This window comes from Jaculus jaculus, chromosome 1 (assembly GCF_020740685.1).
Source record: "Jaculus jaculus isolate mJacJac1 chromosome 1, mJacJac1.mat.Y.cur, whole genome shotgun sequence".
Classification (NCBI taxonomy): Eukaryota; Metazoa; Chordata; class Mammalia; order Rodentia; family Dipodidae; genus Jaculus; species Jaculus jaculus.
The window spans coordinates 74,285,462-74,305,582 of NC_059102.1; the positions used below are offsets into that span (position 1 = coordinate 74,285,462).

A 20,121-nucleotide genomic window follows, 5' to 3' on the forward strand; every position below is an offset into this window, starting at 1 on the left:
TTATCTTAAATAACTAAACTAAACCCAATCAAGCAAACAACCGAAATAGAGAGAAAAGAAAAAATCACCGCATGTGCATGGTTCATAATTCTAGTTCTGGGAGGCGGGGGGGGGGGATCACTACGGCTTCTAGGTCAGTGAGAGGCTCTTTTTCAAAAAACAAACAAACAAAAATAACACCATCAAAAAAACAAAAAAAGAACCAAACAAACAAACACAAAAAGCCAAGCATGGTGGTGCATGCTTTTAATCCCAGCACTTGGGAGGCAGAGGTAGGAGAATCACCATGAGTTTGAGGCCACCCTGAGACGACATAATGAATTCCAGGTCAGCCTGGGCTAGAGTGAGAACCTACTTCGGAAAACAAAACAAAACAAAAAAAAAAAAAAAGGAAAGAAGGAAAAGAAGAGAGGCTGGACATGGATATGGTGGCACATGCCTTTAATTCTAGCACTTGGAAGACATAGGTAGGAGGATCCTGTGAGTTCAAGGCTAGCCTGGGACTACAGAGTGAGTTCCAGGTCACTCTGTGCTAGAGTGAGACTCTACCTTTTAATTAAAAAAAGGTGGGGGGAGGTCTGGAGAGATGGCTTAGCGGTTAAGTGCTTGCCTATGAAGCCTAAGGACCCTGGTTCGAGGCTCAATTCCCCAGGACCCACGTTAGCCAGATGCACAAGGGGCCACACGTGTCTGGAGTTCATTTGCAGTGGCTAGAAGCCCTGGTGTACCCATTCCCTCTCTATCTGCCTCTTTCTCTCCCTCTCTCTCTGTCACTCTCAAATAAATAAATAAAAATGAACAAAAAATATTTATTTAAAAAAGGAGCAAGCAATAGAGATGGCTCAGAGGTTAATGTTACTTACTTGCAAAGCCTGCCAGTATGGGTTCAATTCCCCCCAGTCCCCACATAAAGCCAGATGCACAAAGTGGCACAATGCATCTGGAGTTTATTTTCAATAGTAGAGGGCCCCGGCACACCCATTCCCTTTCCCTTCTAGCAAATAAAAAAATAAATAAATTAAAAAAAAATGTGGACTTCCTCTTTCCTGAAATGCTGAGCTAGAAGTCAGCCTCCATGAAGGCCTCTATGACTTTAGAGATCTTGATTCTTCTTGCTGTCTTGATTTGGCCTTGTGCTGAGAATATCAATGTGAAAATAAGCTGCTTTTTGGATTAGGTGATGGTCTAGGTTAGTCCTTCTACTGAGAACAGAAACAATGTATAGAAATGTGCCAATGAATTGTTTCTGGGAATGGGCTGTCCTGTGACTTTGATACCAACATATTTATACCATTTTATATACTCTGCTCATAAATGTGGTATCAGGAAAATGGTTATCTCAGAGGATACAGTCCTCTTTCAAACTGAGGTACACTTTACACCAAGGAATATTCACTATGACTCTCAGACCATCCCTTTGGAATGTTCTGCATCTCAGAAATCAGTATGGCTTATTGCAGTTTGTACTGATGATGAAATAAAATCGGAACTAGGTCCCTTTATGTATAACTTCGAAACTAGGCCAGAAGAGTCAGGACTACTAAATTTTCATCAAGAGGTCTCCCACTAAAGGAGAAATGGAAATCATAAATTTTAGTATCATTGTTGTAAAACTGTATTTTTATTAAAGTTTTATGAGCATATAAAAATGGGGAACAATCATGTACCCCTGTTGGGCTCATGCTTCCTATGTAGTTGAGGATTTTGAACTTCTGATCCTACTGCCCCCACTTCCCAAGTGCTGGAATTACAGGCCTGTGACACTGTTTGGTTTATGCAGTACTGGGGATGGAACCCAGGGCTTCATTTATGCCAGGCAAGCACTCCACCAACTGAATCACACTCCAGCCTCTGCCTTACATTTTCTCAAGTGTTTTTATGTTTGATATTGTTATCTTTAATTCTCAAAAATGTTTTGTGAATTCAGTTAGGTTGGTACCTCACCATAGACCCTTCAAATTTAAACAAAAACTGAGAGACACGCATGATGGCACATGTCTTTAATCCCAGCAGTTGGGGAGGTTTAAGTCAGAGGAGCACTGTTAAGTTTTCAAGGCCAGTCTTTACCACAGAGTGAGTTCCAGTTTAGTCTGATCTAGAGTGAAATCCTGTTTCAAAAAAAGGTGTGAAATCCCGACGTCGTGGCGCACGCCTTTAATCCCAGCATTTGGGAGGCAGAGGTAGGAGGATCGCTGAGTTCAAGGCCACTCTGAGATTCCATAGTGAATTCAAGGTCAGCCTGGGCTAAAGTGAGACCCTACTTTGAAAACCCGAAAAAAAACCCCACAAAAATTGAAAAGCAGGAGACTCTAGTTCTGTCTAAATTTACTGTATTGCACAAATACCATATGTGCAACATTTTGGGTCTGAAACAGTGAAGGGCGTAGAGTTCAGGTTTCCAGAATTTTTTTAAATTACTTATTTATTTACTTGAGAGCGACAGACACAGAGAGAAAGACAGATAGAGGGAGAGAGAGAGAATGGGCGCGCCAGGGCCTCCAGCCTCTGCAAACGAACTCCAGACGCGTGCGCCCCCTTGTGCATCTGGCTAACGTGGGACCTGGGGAACCGAGCCTCGAACCAGGGTCCTTAGGCTTCACAGGCAAGCGCTTAACCGCTAAGCCATCTCTCCAGCACGGTTTCCATAATTTTTATTCTGACGTACCAGTTTCTAATCTGACAGAGCAGATGGCTTTCTAAGGACTCTAGAAGGAGAACCAGAAAGTTGTTTATTTTTGTTTTGTTCCAGTTTTTTTCCAAATAGGGTTTCACTCTAACCCAGGGTGAACTGGAACTCACTTTGTAGTCCCAGGCTGGCCTCAAAGTCATGGTGGTACTCGCTCCTACCTCAGTCTCCTGAGTGCTCGGATTCAAGGCGTGCACCACACAGCCCAAACTTTTTTTTAACTTCCAGCAGTTCCCAGAGGTAGGGGGATCGCCCGTGAATTACATAGTAAATTCCAGGTCAGCCTGAGCTAGTGAGAACCTACCTCGAAAAAACCGAAAAAAAAAAAAAAGTTCAGCTTAGCAAAAAGTTAGGTACTCTGGCGCATGACTTTATCAGTAAGTTTGAGGTCTGTGTGGTTCCTCTGATAACTAAAGGGCTCACAGGCGCCACCCTGCACTTCGCTACTCCGGGTCGGCCCTGTCGTACCCGCGGCACTCCCAGCCCAGGACTGCTATTGGACCAGTCCCCATTTTCAGTCCCCATCTTGAGGCTGGAGGATTCAGAAGGCTAACTGCAGTTGCTGGTCAGAGGGAGGCCGGGACGTGAATTCGGGGAGGATCACCGGCGGCAGTAACGAAGCTTGGAGAGCCCAGGCGCGGGCGAAGGGAGAAGCGGCACAGGATGTGGTCACCGGCCGCGGCGGCCGAGCCACGCCCCTGTGACGTGCGCGCCCCGAGGGCCGCCGTAGGCCAGGTCGGGCTCCAGGCTGCGGGAGGCGCGAGGACCGGGACCCAGCGTCGGTGCAGCCCGCGGGAGCGCTCAGTCTCAGTCTGCGCCCTGTCTCTCCCTCCTCCGGGCGGGCTCGGGGCGTAAGGCGACGCGTTCGCGCGCGGAGAGGCGGCGCCACCGCGCCCTCACGGCGGAGGCTGCGTCCGCAGAGCGGCCCGGCACTTTAAACAGTTCACAAGTTCACGTGACCCGGGCCGTGCGGAGTCCCAGCGGTCACGTGGGGGCGCGCGCACGCAGGCACGGCCGGCCTGCGCGGTGGGCGCGCCCTCGCCGCCGCCTCCTACCCAGCCCGCGACGCCCGGGTGAGCGGCGGCGGCGGCGGCGGCGGCCGCGGCGGAGGGATCGGCGTCGGGCGCCCGGGGCGCGTGCGCGGCGGCAGCTGTCACCCTGTGCGGAACAAGTCTTCCAGATCTCCCCGGGAGGGAGTCCGCCCCGGGTTTCCCCTTCCTTGCCCTGCTGGTCGTCTCCTCCGCGCCGCAGGTAACCGCTTCTCCGGGACCCGGGCGGCGAGCGAGGCCCTCGGCGCGGGTCTGTCACGCCGGTGAGGGAGCCTCTGACAGCCCGTTCGGGGCCCTCGCCCGGCCCGGCCTCTGCGCCCGCCCTCCTCCGGGGAGCTTGGTTCGCAGTCGCGCTCCCGGGCACGCGGAATCTCTGCTGGGCGCTCCGGCGGAGTGCGGGAAAGCCGGGCCTGGGGCGTCCCTCCGAGGCCTCTCTCCCCGAGGCTGTCACGGCCCGCGGGCCGGGCGGGGCTTCCCTCTCGATGCCGGTCGCGGAGGTCGGGGCCGTTTCCTTCCCTCCCAGTTGCTCTCAGTGCTCGGGCCGGAGCAGCCCCTGCTTGGGGCACCCGCGGGCACTTAGCAAGTGCGAGTGGAGTCGGGTCGCGCGGACCGCCAGGTGCCGAGGGAGGTCGGAGGAAGACCGTAGGCGGGCCGGCCAGGGCTCGAACTTGAATTTGGGGATCTCTGGGTTCGGTTCGAATGCTTTCCTTTTGGACATCGCACCTGGCTCCGGGATTGGCAGTGTCCAGCAACCCTGCACCGGGTGGCTTTAATTGTGGCGGATGCTGAGAGAGGTTTTGTTAGGTTCTTCCAGGGCGATCAAACTTTTTTGGTACTTGATAGTTACTCACACGAGATGATTTATGCGGCCGTGCTTTAGAAGTGTGGGTTGCAAATGCCGTCGGTTTATGCCTGTAATGGACCTGGTCGACTTAATTGGTTTAAACCAAACTTAGCCCCTTTTTACCCATAGGAGTCGCGACCTAAAAAAAAAATTGGCTTCACCGTTTCTATGACAACAGTTACTAGTATTCTACTTCAAAGTATTATGGTTGAAAATTAGTGGCTCTTACATTTAAAAAAAATTGTATTTTTATTTGTGAGAGGGGGAGAATGAGAATGGGCACGCCAGGGCCTCAGGCCCACATCTGGCTTATATGGGTACTGGGGAATCCAACCTGGGTTCTTAGGCTGAGAAGGTGAATGCAAGTGCCTTAACTGCTAAGCCATCTCTCCAGCTATATTCTTTTCTCCCTATGTAGACCAGGTATTGTTTCCCGTCATCTGCCTCTTTCTCCAGCTTTGTGGGCCCTTCATTTATAAATAAAGTCATACACTAGGTTGCGTTCTTTCATTTAACCCTTTTCCACATTTTATAGAGACCAGAATTATTTGTGTGGTTTCATCCTCTGGCTAATGTAGTATAGTGCTTCCCATTTCTGAAATCCATTTAGCCAAGGATGACCTTGAACTTCTGCTTTTCTTGCCATTCCCCCCCCCCCCCCCGCCCCCTAAAGTGCTGGGATTACAGATGTGGGTTACCAAACTCCCTTTATGCAGTGCTAGTTACTGGGGATCGAGTCTAGGGTTTTCTGCATGCTTAGCGAACGCACTCTACTAATTGAGCTACGTCACGAGTCACACTTTGTTAACAGGTTAGCAAAGTGTTCATTCGTTTCGCTCCTATCTATGCCCTGGATATTCATGGATTTGTTACTATTTATTGGAGATAAAATGATACAAGTACATTTTGTGTTCTCATAGCTCAGCATCTAGTATAGGTCTCTTAATCTTTGGAAGTTTGTCGCCTTTTGTCAAACATTAATACTACTCTTCTCTCAAACTGTTTCTGGTATGAATTTCTTTCTTTCTTTTTTTTTTCTTTTGGTTTTTCCAGGTAGGGTCTCACTCTGGTCTAGGCTGACCTGGAATTAACTCTGTAGTTTCAGGGTGGTCTTGAACTCATGGCTATCCTCCTACCTCTGCCTCCCGAGTGCTGGGATGGCGTGCGCCACCACACCTGGCTTTCTGGTATGAATTTCTTGAGAGGTATGCCATGAAGTCTTTTCGCTGTTTGCCTTTTGGACTAATGGAGATAAGATCCAGGACCCTGAACATGCACTGTATATTTTTGTCCCTTTAATACAAAGGTTTTGTGGTACCTAAAAAATGTGTATATTTTCAGTCTCCCAACCTATCAAAAGTCCTTACAGTCTGCCTTTCCTACACCTTGGAATTACTGACACATGGTAAAATTGGCACTTTTCTAAATCTATACTTGCATATCCTAATCTCACCTAGGCTGGCTATAATTCCTTTAAGAAGCCTATCCAGCTTGCTCCACCTCCAAGTCCTCTTTTGCTGAGCAACTCTGCTCTCTGCTACACCTTTACTGCAAAGCTTTGATCAACCACTTTCTCCCAGACTCCTCTGTCTCCTCTACTACATAGCTGAGACTGACCTGACCTTTTAATTCCTGTTACCACCTTCTCACGCTGGCATTACAAGATGTGTCATCAGCCCCAGTTTGAGCTCAGCTTGTAGAAAGAAGTAAATTTACCGGATAGGGAGTTGCAGATCAGAACACTCAAAGCAGAAAGAATAAAAATAAGTTGCCAAGCCCTAACTAAAAGCTTCTAGTGAATTTCTGTTAAGCCTTGAACAATTGTGCCTTTATCACTCTTGGAGAAGGGGCCACACACAAATATTGGTGGTAGTTACTTCTGGGTGATGGATTGTGGATACTTTGTTTCCTTTCTGTTTATGTGTATTTTCTAAATGTTCATCCTATGAATGTGTACCTTTGTGTACAGGGGAAAAGTTAATAAAGCTCGTGTCTGTTCGAAAAATCTACAAAATAGGGGAGGATGGAGGAAGAAAAAAGTTATCAGAGCTGAGTATGGTGTCCCTCTCCTGTAGTTTTTGCACTTGCGGGTCGAAGGCAGGAGGATCTGGAGTTTTGGCCAGCTAGTCTACATAATTAGACTACTGGATGGAGGCGAGGCTCGACAGTATTGCTATTTTCCTTTCGGTGTATTTACTTGTAACAGTTTTTATTTTGTTTTAATAACTTGCATGTGATTTTAGCATAGTTTCTATATCAAACTTTTGATTTGCAGATTCTTTAGAGAGTTCTGGGGTTACGGGGAGAAGTCTGTTGGTTGTCTACATGGAATTTTCTGGTATTGAAATTAAGTGGATTCTTAGAACAGAAGTTAGCATCCAAGACTATTAGGTATGAAGATCAAGTACATTCTAATAAATAACTTCATTTCTTTTTTTCCCCTTGCTAATTGGTATATATGATGTGTCTGTCATACTACTGAGATTTCTTTTAAATAATTGCCCATTATTTGTAGTTTATTTTTGCTGAGTGGTTTATTCTGCATCATAGTGGGTACATCTCAATGCAATAACATCTACCATGTGCCATGCACTATTAGATGTGAATTACATAGCAGTGAACACAGTAACTGATTCCTTATGGTTTCATTATGTTTTAAAATTTATTTGCAGTCAGAGAGGAGAGAGAGAATGGGCCTGCTATTGTAAATGAACTCCAGACACATGCACCACTTTATGCATCTTTCTTAATGTGGGTTCTAGGGAATTGGACACACGTCAGCAGGCTTTGCAAGCAAGTGCCTGCCTTTAACTACTGAGTTATTTCCCGAGCCCTGATTTCATTATTTTAAGTGTGATGTTTGGTTACACTGCTGTGTTATATTTGCAGCTAGAATGGTTTCAGCTATTTATGAACTGCTACTACATAATTTTTTTCTTTTTGTTTTTTTTCAAAGTAGGATCTCTAGCCCAAGTTGGTCTGGAATTCACTGTGTAGTCTCAGGGTGGTTTGAACTTGAAAATCCTCTTACCTCTGCCTCCCAAGTGCTGGGATTAAAGGCCTGCACCACCACACCCAGCTCATAATTAAAAAAAAAATTAGTTTTTTTTTAAGACTATTCCTCATGTAGTCCATGCTGGCCTCAAAGTCATGATATAGCAGAGTGGATGGCCTTAAATTTTGATCTTTCTGCCTCCCTCCAGTGTGCTCGGATTCCAGGCATGTGCTACCATACTAGTTTTGTGCCATGCTGGGGAGGAACCTCAGATCATTTGCCTAAGGGTTTTTCCAATTTATTTTAGATTCTTTTATTTTTATTTTTATTTATTTATTTGAGAGCAACAGAGAGAATTAGAGAGAGAGAGAGAATCAGCACGCCAGGGCTTCCAGCCACTGCAAATGAACTCCAGATACATGCGCCCCCTTGTACTAATGTGGGTCCTGGGGAATCGAGCCTTGAACTGGGGTCCTTAGGCGTCACAGGCAAGCGCTTAACCACTAAGATATCTCTCCAGCCCTTATTTTAGATTATTTTGGGTTTGGGTTTGCCTTTTTTTTTTTTGGTTTTTCCAGGTAGGGTCTTGCTGTATCCCAGGCTGACCTGGAAATCACTGTGTAGCCTCAAACTCACGGACATCCTCCTACCTCTGCCTCCCAAGTGCTGGGATTAAAGGCATGCACCAACACACCTGACTATTTATTTGTTTGTTTGTTTTATTGAAGTAGGGTCTCACTGTAGCCCAGGCTGACCTGGAATTCACTCTGTATTCTCAAAATCACAGCAATCCTACCTCTGCCTCTGAGTGCTCCAGTGCTGGGATTAAAGGTGTGCACCACCATGCCCTGCTTTTTTTTTTTTTTTTTTTTTTAGGTAAGATCTCACTCTAGTCCAGGCTGACCTGGGATTCACTGTGTAGTTTCAGGGTGACCTTGAACTCACCACCATCCTCCTACCACTTGCCTCCCAAGTGCTGGGATTAAAGTGTGCACCACCACATTTTTTTTTTTTTTTTTTTTTGGTTTTTCGAGGTAGGGTCTCACTCTGGCTCAGGCTGGCCTGGAATTCACTATGTAGTCTCAGGGTGGCCTCGAACTCTTGGAGATCCTCCTACCTCTGCCTCCCGAGTGCTGGGATTAAAGGCGTGCACTACCACGCCCAGCTTTTTTTTTTTTTTTTTTTTTTAATTTTCACCTCTACTTGTTAGTTAGTAAACAGACCTCTCTAAGAATTTCTTTTTTACATTATTATTATTATTTTTTAATTTTGTGATCTTTTTCTCAGCTGTGCTTCTTTGGGTTTTTTTTTTTTGTTTGTTTGTTTTTTGTTTTTTGAGGTAGGGTCTCACTCTAGTCCAGGCTGACCTGGAAATCACTATGGAGTCTCAGGGTGGCCTCGAACTCATGGCAGTCCTCCTACCTCTGCCTTCCAAGGGCTGGGATTAAAGGCGTGTGCCACCACACCCGGCTCTTTGGGATTTTTCTAGAGTCGCATACATTGTATACACAGCCAGCAGCCTGTGAATGATCTCTCAAACATTGTAGATTCTTCAATCTCCTTTACCAAACCCATTGTTAAACTTTCTCACTTGTACTCCACCCATTATCTACTTCTTTAATTTCTTTTTACCTGATGGTCTTTTAAAATGTATAATGAAGGTCATCATTGTCTTCAGGACATTTAAAATTCCTGGAATATTTTTTTAATTCTTGTTTGTCCAGGCTTCCCTACCAACCTCCCAAGCCTTACCTACAGTTTTACATTCCCTCTCTGGACATTGGCATTTCACTTACCTTCAGTGGAATATGTGCTATTTACTGATAGATTAATTCTCTTCCTCTTTAAAAAAAATTTTTTTTTTGTTCATTTTAATTTATTTATTTGAGAATGACAGATACAGAAGGAGGCAGAGAGAGAGAGAATGAGAATGGGCGCGCCAGGGCTTCCAGCCACTGCAAACGAACTCCAGACGCGTGTGCCCCCTTGTGCATCTGGCTAACGTGGGTCCTGGAGAATCGAGCCTTGAACCAGGGTCCTTAGGCTTCACAGGCAAGCGCTTAACCGCTAAGCCATCTCTCCAGCCCCCTGTTTAAATCTTGCATTGGTTGAGTATTTCTTTGCTATGCCCAGGTATGGCCTAGGCTGACCTGGTTTTCATGGTGTACTTTCAGGGTGGCCTTGAACTCACCATGATCCTCCTACTTCTGCCTCCCAGAGTGCTGGAATTAATGGCGTGTGCCACCATGCCCAGCAGCACTTAACTTTTGAAAAATATCTTATGGGAAGTACAAAGATAACTTTAAATACCAAGTCCCTTCCCCTTTAAAGAGATGTTTATTACTAAGGGCTAATTCTATATAGTCATTCTAGTCTGCTTTCAGGTGGTTCCCCAAAGGAAGCTTTCGAGAACGGTCAAAATCTGCCCTTCCCTTGGGGTTTATCTTACACATTTCTCTAGTCCACTCTTTGTACTTTTCTGTTTTATTTAGGTCTTTGCTCATTTTCAGAAATGTGATTATTCAATGAGTTTTAAGACTAGCCTTTAAATCAGTTTTGTGCTTTCATTTTTTTTCATACCAAACAAAAATCTCAAAATGATAATGGGATCATGAAAAAGCCAGTAAGTTTTTGTGAATATATGCAATAAAGATCATGGTAGAGTCAGGATATGGTGTTTATTTGTCTATGTGTCAGCTACAGTCCCCCTTGAATTGCCACTACCAGGCTGAGGAGTTCCCTTATCCTTTTGGGATTTACCACAGAAAGGAATTTTAGGATAGGTCAGTATAAAGTAGATGTGAAATTTATTAAAGATATTTTGAGTGAGTTCCAGACTAGCCGGGGCTAGAGTGATACCCTACTTCAAAAAAATTCAAAAGAAAACATAAAAATATGAGAGAAAGGTTTTTTTCTTTTTTTTTTTTGCCAGTGCAGGCTGATCTGGAAAACACTATTCCCAGGTTGGCCTCAAGCTCATGGTGATCTTCCTACCTCAGCTTTCCAAAAGGAGGGCTGGAATTATAGGCGTGAGCCACCATGTGTTAGAAAAGAGAGTTGTATGTTTATTTGTATGAGAGGGAAAAAGAGATACAGAGAGAGAGAAAGAAAAAGTATGGGCCTTTTGCTAGTGCACACTTCAGATGCATGGGCCACATTGTGCATCTTTTAAAAAAAAAATTATTTGCAAGCAGAGAGAGAAAAGAGAGGCAGACAGGCTGGGAATGGTGGTGCATGCCTTTAATCCCAGTACTTGGGAGGCAGAGGTAGGAAGATTGCTGTGAGTTCAAGGCCATCATGAGATTACATAGAAAATTCCAGGTCAACCTATGTCTAGAGCAAGACCATACCTTGAAAAACCAAAGAAAAAGAAGAAGGGCAGACCAAGAGAGAATGGGCACACCAGGGCCTCTAACCACTGCAAACAAACTCCAGATGCCTGTGCTACTTGTACATCTGGCTTATGTGGGTCCTGGAGAATCCAACCTGGGTCCCTTGGCTTCTCAGGCAAAACCTAACAACTAAGCCATCTCTCCAGCCCATGCATCTGGCTTTATGTGGATCCTGGGGAATTAAATTCAGGCTGTTAGGCTTTGCAAGGGAGTACATTTTTTTTTTTTTTTGTGATGCTCACCTTTAATTCTTTTTGTTTTTGCTTGTTTGTTTTTTTGTTTTTGTTTTTGTTTTTGTTTTTTTTTTAATTTTTAAATTTGTATTAACATTTTCCATGATTATAAAAAAAATCCCATGGTAATTCCCCCCCCCCCACTTTCCCCTTTGAAATTCCATTCTCCATCATATTACCTCCCCATCTCAATCATTGTACTTACATATATACAATATCAACCTATTAAGTACCCTCCTCCCTTCCTTTCTCTTCCCTTAAGGGAGTACTTTTAACCCCAGAATCATCTCTCTAGTCCAAGAGATTTAAAAAAAAAATTTATTTATTTAGGGGCTCAGATAGAGAAAGAATGAGTGCGCCAGGGCTTCCAGCCACTGCAAAAATAAATAAATAAATAAAATAAAGGGGGTGGGCAGTAAAATCGGCTGTCCCTTAAAGTATGGGTACAAAATTCTTTTTTGAGCCTGGAGACAGAGGGAGAACGATCAGATTGCAGCCTGAGTCTGAGGCCACCCTGAGACTACATAGTGAGTTCCAGATCAGCCTGGGATAGAGTGAAACCCTTGGGGGTGGAGGGGAAGATTTATTGGAGAGAAAAAAATGAAGTATGGGTGTACCAGGGCTTCTTGCTGTTGCAAACAAACTCTAGACAATTTGATGCTTTGTGTCTGGCTTCACATAAATACTACTAGGTTATTGAACCCAGGCCATCAGGCTTCGCAAGCAAGGGGCTTTAACTTCTGTGCCATCACCCAGCCCCAGGCATAGAAGTTTTTTCTCAATTTTATCAATATTTTCCATGATTATAAAAAAATCCCATTGTAATACCCTCGCCCCCCACTTTCCTCTTTGAAATTCCATTCTCCATCATATCCCCTCCCTATCTTAATCAGTCTTTCTCTTATTTTGATGTCATGATCTTTCCCTCCTCTTATGATGGTCTTGTGTAGGTAGTGTCAGGCACGGTGAGGTCATGGATATGCAGGCCATTTTGTGTCTGGAGGAGCATGTTGTAAGGAGTCCTACCCTTCCTTTGGCCCTTGCATTCTTTCCACCACCTCTTCTGTGTTAGACCCTGAGCCTTGGAAGGTGTGATCAAGATGTTACTCAGTACTCCAGTCACTTCTTTTCAGCACTATGATACTGTAGTGGTTTGATTCAGGTGTCCCCCATTAACGTAGGTGTTCTGAATGCTAGGTTCCCAGCTGATGGAAATTTGGGAATTAAGGCCTCCTGGAGGGAGTGTATTGTTGGGGGCGGGCTTATGGGCTTTATAGCCAGTTTCCCCATGCCAGTGTTTGGCACACCCTCCTGTTGCTGTGTCCCACCTTATGTTGGCCAGGGGGTGATGTCCACCCTCTGCTCATGCCATTGTTTTCCCCTGCCACCGTGGAGCTTCCCCTCGAGCCTTTAGCCAAAATAAATCTCTTTTTCCCAGAAGCTGCTCTTGGTTGGGTGATTTCTACCAGCAATGTGAACCGGACTGCAACAGTAAAGTGGTACCGAGGAGTGGGATTGCTGCTAGACACCTGACTATGTGGCTTCAGCCTTTTGTAGCTGATTTTCAAGAAGAATGTGGAAGGAGTTGAAACCTTGGCCTAAGAGATGTCTTGCAATGCTGTAAGTACAGCTTGATGGACTATTCTGGTCTGAGCTGCAAGTCCTCAATGCAGTAAGAACTATGGACTGTGAGGTTTGGCTTATGAGGGTGAGGAAGAGCTTTGCTTGGACTGGGCTAGCAGTTTGTGTGAGAAGCTTGCTATTATGCCCGTGTCCTGAGAAGTTGTGCAGGGTTGCTTTGCGTAGAAATGAATTGGTGTGAGCAGAGGGATATGGCACAGAAAGAAAAATCTTTGGGTGAACTCTTGCCCATTCAGCTGCAACTGAGAGATTGCAACTTTTGAGACTGGGCTAGCTGACCTGCGCTGGGGTAACAAGAAGAATGTAGACTCTTTTGAAGGGGCCTAGGTGCTCAAGGAGTGTCCTGTTTTCAAAGTCTGCTTTATTCCCTCCCTGGATTAACAAATTGGCACCCTACCTGGTATCATGGAGTATAAGAAATGCTGGAAAGAGGGTCATTGAGTTTGCAACACGGTCTTGTGATTTGGAAATGGCCATGGGCAGTGTGAAGCAGGTTTGCTGGTTGCCTGCATGGAGACCCCATGGGGCCATGAGGATGAACCATGGCTTGCAGTGGAGACCCAGTGGAGATGCCGGGACCATGAGATGGCTGCCAAGGAGCTGCCAGCCCCGATGAAGTTTTTCAGGACTGTGAGTAGCCTAGCTGGAGGGGTGGAATTGGAATGCCAGAGACTTCTTGCTGGTTAGAATTATCGGACTTGAAGATTTGTCACTGGCTAGAGTTGCTGGACTTGAAACTACAGAGTTTGATGTTTGCCCTGGTTGTTTTTAAATCTTGTATTGGTTGAATGTTTCTTTGCTGTGCCCAATGCCATCTTTTGCAGTGTGAATATTTATTCTGTGCCACTATGGGTTTTTTGAGGTTATTTTTTGGTATTATGGCTCAGTTAAAAGATCTTGGACTATGGGGATGTATGATCTTTGGGATTGATAAAAACTATGGGGACTTTTAAAGTCAGACTGCATTGTATTTTACATCATGTATGGATATCAGTTTATGGGGGCCAGGGGCAGAATGTAGTGGTTTGATTCAGGTGTCCCCCATAAACGTAGGTGTTCTGAACGCTAGGTTCCCAGCTGATGGAAATTTTGGAATTAATGCGTCCTGGAAGGAGTGTATTGTTGGGAGCCGGCTTATGGGTATTAAAGCCAGTTTCCCCATGCCAGTGTTTGGCACACCCTCCTGTTGCTGTGTCCCACCTTATTTTGGCCAGGGGGTGATGTCCACCCTCTGCTCATGCCATTGTTTTCCCCTGCTACCGTGGAGCTTCCCCTCAAGCCTTTAGCCAAAATAAACCTCTTTTTCCCAGCAGCTGCTCTTGGTTGGGTGATTTCTACCAGCAATGTGAACCGGACTGCAACAGTACCATCTGAGTCATCCCAAGGTCACTGCCATCTGAAAAGAGAAGATTCTCTACCTAAAGTGAGAGTAGCATTAATATAAGGGCATAAATATTAAGAGAAGTGCTTACTGGGCAGTTTGATAAGCATAGTATATACACTTATCCAGACATCAGCAGGTGTTACACCCCTAGCGTTCATGACAACCCCTGTTTTAAGTTTTCAGTATCAGGGATGTATTCCCTCCCATGAAGTGGGTCTCCAGTCCAATTGGAGGGCAGTTGGTTTTCACCATGACAGGTGTGCCACTATTGCACCCGTTGGGTCATTTGGGCTGGCTGGCCAATTATAAGGCTTGCAGTGTCCACTGTTGAGTATCTTCACTGGTGGTATCTCTTTCTCCCATTGACCTACATGTAGAATGGCTTCTTCCAGCTTTCTGTCAGCTGGTCTGAGGTCATCAGCTCAGTTCCAGCAGGATCTTTCAGTGGCCTTACAGCCCAAGGATGTGGAGTCTTCAGCAATAGGGTCTTACCATCGATTCCTGGTGGGAAACCAAGGGCCTGGGCAATGGCCTATAATGTTTTGGGGGCATCAGGGACCTTCCGGGCTAACAACTCACTGGAGGGATTTTTTTTTTTTTTTTTTGAGGTAGGGTCTCCATCTAGCTCAGGCGTATGAGTATATTTTATGTTACTTTGCTGTTACATAGAATGTACCATTTTCACAAAGCTTTTTTAGGCTAGCAACCCAAAATATTGATAGACAAACTGGGCAACCTCTCACTTTTGCAGAAATCTGTAGGCAAGAGTACTCATGGCTAGGCATGGTGGCACATGCCTTTAATCACAGCAGATGCTTAGGTAGGAAGATCACTGAGTTTGAGGCCATTTTGGGACTACAGAGTGAGTTCCAGGTCAGCCTGGGCTAGAGTGGGACCTTACTTCAAAACAAATGAACAACTCCCCCCACCCCCCAAAAAAGGTTTACTTTATTTCCCTTTTCTCATATGTTAAGAAGTGACATACACTTTAATTTGCCAAAGGTGGTGCATGGTGAAGTGAATACCCAAACTACAAAGGCAGGAGGTGTAAGTGAATATTTATTGGGAAGGAAAGTTGTCAGCTCAAGTGGTAGGAATGAAGAATGAATAAGGAAACATCACAGATAACCTCCAAAGTATTTGATTTAGGCATTTCAGTTTAGGAACCACCACCACGCCCAGATATATTAAGTGCTTTCCTGCTCATGCTTCTGGGTTCCTAATAAATAGAAATATATAGATAAGGAGGGAATGTAAAACTTATGAAATTATATGAAACACTCTTAATTGGAATTAACTACATTTTCAGGCAGGTACCTTAACTGATGAGCCATCTCTTCAGCCCCTATAATCAATGATTCTTTTAACTAGTTATATGAGTGTTTTGTTCCTTGTCAAGCTTTCCATTTATTTAATGACTTGGGTTTGTGGTTCTACTTTTATTTATTTTTCTTCCAGGTGGGGTTTCACTCTGGCTCAGGCTGACCTGAAATTTCACTATGTAGTCTCAGGGTGGCCTTGAACTCACAGCAATCCTCTGCCTCCCAAGTGCTGGGATTAAAGGTGTGTGTCACCACGCCAGGCTTGTGATTCTACTTTATTCATTGTTATAATCTTGTGATATTATTACTGGTTCTGAAATTGTTGTAGGCTTGGTCCTTGAAAACCTGTTTTTTTTTTTTTGTCTGTCTGTCTGTCTGTTTTTTTTTTTCTCGAGGTAGGGTCTCATTCTAGTCCAGGCTGACATGGAACTCACTATATAGCCTCAGGGTGGCCTTGAACTCATGGTGATCCACCTACCTTTGCCTCCCAAGTGCTGGGATTAAAGGTGTGTGCCACCATACCCTGCTTTTTTGCCTTTTATAAAAACTCATTCCATCATCCTTTGAGTGTTTCAGTTCTAGCACAGTTAGGTATCTAGGCTCATTTTTTCGAGGTAGGGTCTCACTCTAGCCCAGGCTGACCTGGAATTTACTATGGAGTGTCAAGGTGGCCTCGAACACATGGTGATCCTCCTGCCTCTGCCTCCGGAGTGCTGGGATTAAAGGCATGTGCCACCACACCTGGCCTGTCTAGGCTCATTTTGAACTTTGCCTACTGGAGGTATTTACCAGGTAAAAGATGTGTGCTATTTCTCCGAGGCCTGCCAATGGGTAGAGTTAAAGAATGTATGCATACAAATTCATTTGATGTATGTCTGCTTATTTACTTATCCTTACACAGACACAAAGAAGGATGTAAATATAAATGACTATACTATTCTTTTATTCCTGAAAAAAAAAAATATAAATGGCTGTACTATTCTTTTATTCCTGAAATAAAATAAATATAAATGGCTGTACTATTATCACACAATTCTTTTATTCCTGAAATAACCTGTCCATAGTTTAATTTTTTTCTGTTTTTCAAGGTAGTGTCTCACTCTAGCCCAGGCTGACTTGGAACGCACTCTGTAGTTCCAGGCTGGCCTTGAATTTACAGTGGTTTTCTTTTTCTTTTTTTAGTTGTTTTGTTTATTTTTATTTATTTATTTGAGAGTGACAGAGAAAGAGGCTGATAGAGACAGAGAGAGAATGGGCACGCCAGGGACTCCAGCCACTACAAATGAACTCCAGATGCGTGTGCCCCCTTGTGCATCTGGCTAACCTGGGTCCTGGGGAATCGAGCCTCGAACCGGGGTCCTTAGGCTTCACAGGCAAGTGCTTAACCACTACCCCATCTCTCCAGCCCTACAGTGGTTTTCTTATCTTCGCCTCCAGAGTGTTGGGATTAAAGGTATATATCACTACCACTCCTGGCTCCATAGTTTATTCTTTTCAAAAAAAAAAAATTGTTATTTTTCGAGGTAGTATCTCACTTTAGCTCAGGCTGACCTGGAATTCACTATGTAGTCTCAGTGTGGCCTTGAACTCATGGCAATCCTTCTACCTCTGCCTCCTGAGTTCTGGGATTAAGGGTTGTGCCACCACATCTAGTATTTAAATTTTTTTAAAATCATAGTTTATTATTTAGTTTTATACTTCTTGCTTCGAGATAAAAATAAGTTTGAGAAACTTTCTTCATTTTATTTATTTATTATTTTTGAGGTAGAGTTTCACTCTAGCCCAGGCTGATCTGGAATGTACTATGTCATCTCAAGGTGGCCTAGAACTCAAGGCAATCTTCCTACTTCTGCCTCCCGAGTGCTGGCATTAAAGATGTGTGTCACCACACCTGGCTGAACAACTTTTTTTTTTTTTAATAAGCTATTTTGTTTTTTGTTTCTTAATCTTCTGAGACAGGGTTTTTTCACAGGTCCTTGAACTCACTGTGTAGCTGTTATATTATGTGGCCCTCTGAGAAAACAACGGTTGCCATTTGTTGCAGTCAGGTTTGCGTTGCTGGCAGAAATCACCCCACCAAGACCAGCTAGTGGGAAAAAAGATTTAGTTTGGTTTATGGACTAAAGGGGAAGTTCCATGATGGCAGGGGAAAATGATGGTATGAGCAGAGAGTAGATATCACCTCTTACCCATATCAGATGAACAACAGCAACAGGAGAGTGTACCAAACACTGGCAAGGGGAAACTGGCTACTTAATACCTATAAGCCCACCCCCTACAATACACTGCCTCCAGAAGGCATTAATTCCTCAGCAGGGAGCCTAGCATTCAGAACACCTAAGTTTGTGGGGGACATCTGAATCAAACCACCACACTTAAAAATCTTCTTAAAAATAAATATTTTGGGCTGGAGAAATGGCTTAGCGGTTAAGTGCTTGCCTGTGAAGCCTAAGGACCCTGGTTCGAGGCTCGTTTCCCCAGGACCCACGTTAGCCAGATGCACAAGAGGGCACACGCGTCTGGAGTTCGTTTGTAGTGGCTGGAAGCCCTGGCGTGCCCATTCCCTCTCTATCTGTCTTTCTCTCCCCCCCCCCTCACTTTCAAATAAATAAATAAAAATGAACAAAAAAAAAATAAATATTTTGGGTGCTGGAGAGATGGCTTAGCGGTTAAGGCATTTGCCTGCAAACTCAAATGACCCTTGCTCGATTCCTCAGGACCCACGTAAGCCAGGTGCACATGATGACACATGTATCTGGAGTTCATTAGCAGTGGCTGGAAGCCCTGGTACACCCATTCTTTCCCTCTCTCTTTCTATCAAATAAAAAAAAAAATATTTATTTGCAATCAGAGAAAGGGGGGAGAGAGAATGTGTACACCAGGACTTCTTGCCACTGCTAATGAACTCCAGATGCATGTGCCACTCTGTGCACCTGTCTTTTATTGTGTATTGGGGAATTAAACCTGGGTTGTCAGGGTTTGCAAGCAAGTACCTTTAATCACTAATCCACCTCTCCGGTCTAACTGTTGCCATCTTTATTTTTTTATTTTATCTTTTTCCAGAGGTAGGGTCTCACTCTAGCCCAGGCTGACCTGGACTTCACTATGGAGTCTCAGGGTGGCCTTGAACTCACGGCAATCCGCCTACCTCTGCCTCCCGAGTGCTGGGATTAAAGGCATGCGCCACCACGCCCGGCTTGTTGCCATCTTTATAAGAAGCAGCTGTCACCACTTGAAGAGAGACCCTAGAGATTTGGTGTATTGCCATTCTTTCATTGAAGGAGGGGATTGAGGTACAGCCCTTCCCCCCCCCCCCCACACCTTGAGGTCTCAACACATCCCATTGTCAGGTGTATACAGTGATACAAGAAGTCTCCTGGCCTTGAGGGGAAGTAGTGTACATAGAAGGTGTAAGATAAGGGACAAGGAGCATCATCTCTGCACCTATGGACAGGTTGTTTTCCACAATGAAATCTTTTTTTTTTTTTTTTTTCAAGGTAGGGTTTCACTGTAGCCCAGGCTGACCTGGAATTCACTATGGAGTCTCAGGGTGGCCTTAAACTCATGGTGATCCTCCTACTTCTGCCTCCCTAGTGCTGGGAACAGTGAAATCTTTTGATGGTACAGCTGCTTTGAGGTCTTCATGTTCCTGTAGTAACCTGTCACCAGTGCTCTGTAAGGAAGCTCAGTAAACACTTTTGCTTGCCAGGGTGAACACTAACTGAATCAATGTTTAATCTGTTGAAGTTTCTGTGCCTGTAGCAAGCAAGTACTGCTTTGCCTCAGAAAAGAGTTTACAACCAATGATAATCTTGGACTCCTGATTCTTGCTCTGCCTCCCAATCCTTTTCCTGTCAGCTGGTGAATATAGCAAAGAAATCAGTTATATTTATTATGAGACCTGAATTTGGGGGTTATTGGATTTGAAATCAGATCACTGGGTACTTGCTCTGTGATAGTAAAGGGATTTCCAGCCAGGCCTGTTGTGCAAGCCTTTTAATCTTGGCTACTTGGGAAGCAGAAGCAGGATTGTCTGGGCTGCAGAAGGAAGTGATTTCATTATCTGGGTCTTAATTTCATCATTTCTCATATGGGAATAACAACAGAAACCTAACTTCACAGAGAACTTTTTAAGAATGAAAGTGAGGTAATGTAATTATAACAACCAAGCAAATGATGTAAGCCTTTTTTTTTTTTTTTTTTAACTTCATTTTTCTTTTGAGACAGGGTCTCATATATCTAAGGCTGGCCTCAAAACTTGCTATGTAGCTGATGACTTTGAATTCCTGACCCTCTTGACTCAACCTCCCAACTGCCAGGCTTGCACCTTTTTTTTTTTTTTTCTTTTGGTAAGGCTCATTTAATATAAAGATGTCTGTACTCAAAGCTGTAATGAGAGTAGCTGTCAGTCTTTTTTTTTCTTTTCAGTTTTTTTTTTATTAACAAATTCCATGATTGTAAACAATATTTCTATGCTAGTGCTTTCCTCTTTGAAACTCCATTCTCCATCATATCCTCTCTCCCTCTCAGTCTCTCTCTTTTATTTTGATGTCATGTTCTTTTCCTTGTATTATG

At 44.4% G+C, this 20,121-nt stretch overlaps 1 protein-coding gene and 1 pseudogene across 5 annotated transcripts in view; both read left to right on the top strand.

Moving 5' to 3' along the window:
- Positions 1–1,087: 1,087 nt before the first annotated feature.
- On the top strand, positions 1,088–1,570 carry LOC101602671 (annotated as a pseudogene).
- A 2,232-nt stretch (positions 1,571–3,802) lies between these two features.
- Positions 3,803–20,121, top strand: part of Kdm4c (lysine demethylase 4C) — a 370,239-nt gene continuing 353,920 nt past the window's right edge. For 4 of the 5 annotated variants that reach the window (XM_045149418.1, XM_045149432.1, XM_045149411.1 and 1 more), the window contains exon 1: positions 3,815–3,937. The gene's annotated coding sequence lies outside the window, so the exon portion shown is untranslated. Of the gene's footprint in view, positions 3,938–20,121 lie in introns of all 5 variants that reach the window. The other variant, XM_045149440.1, reaches the window with a different exon arrangement.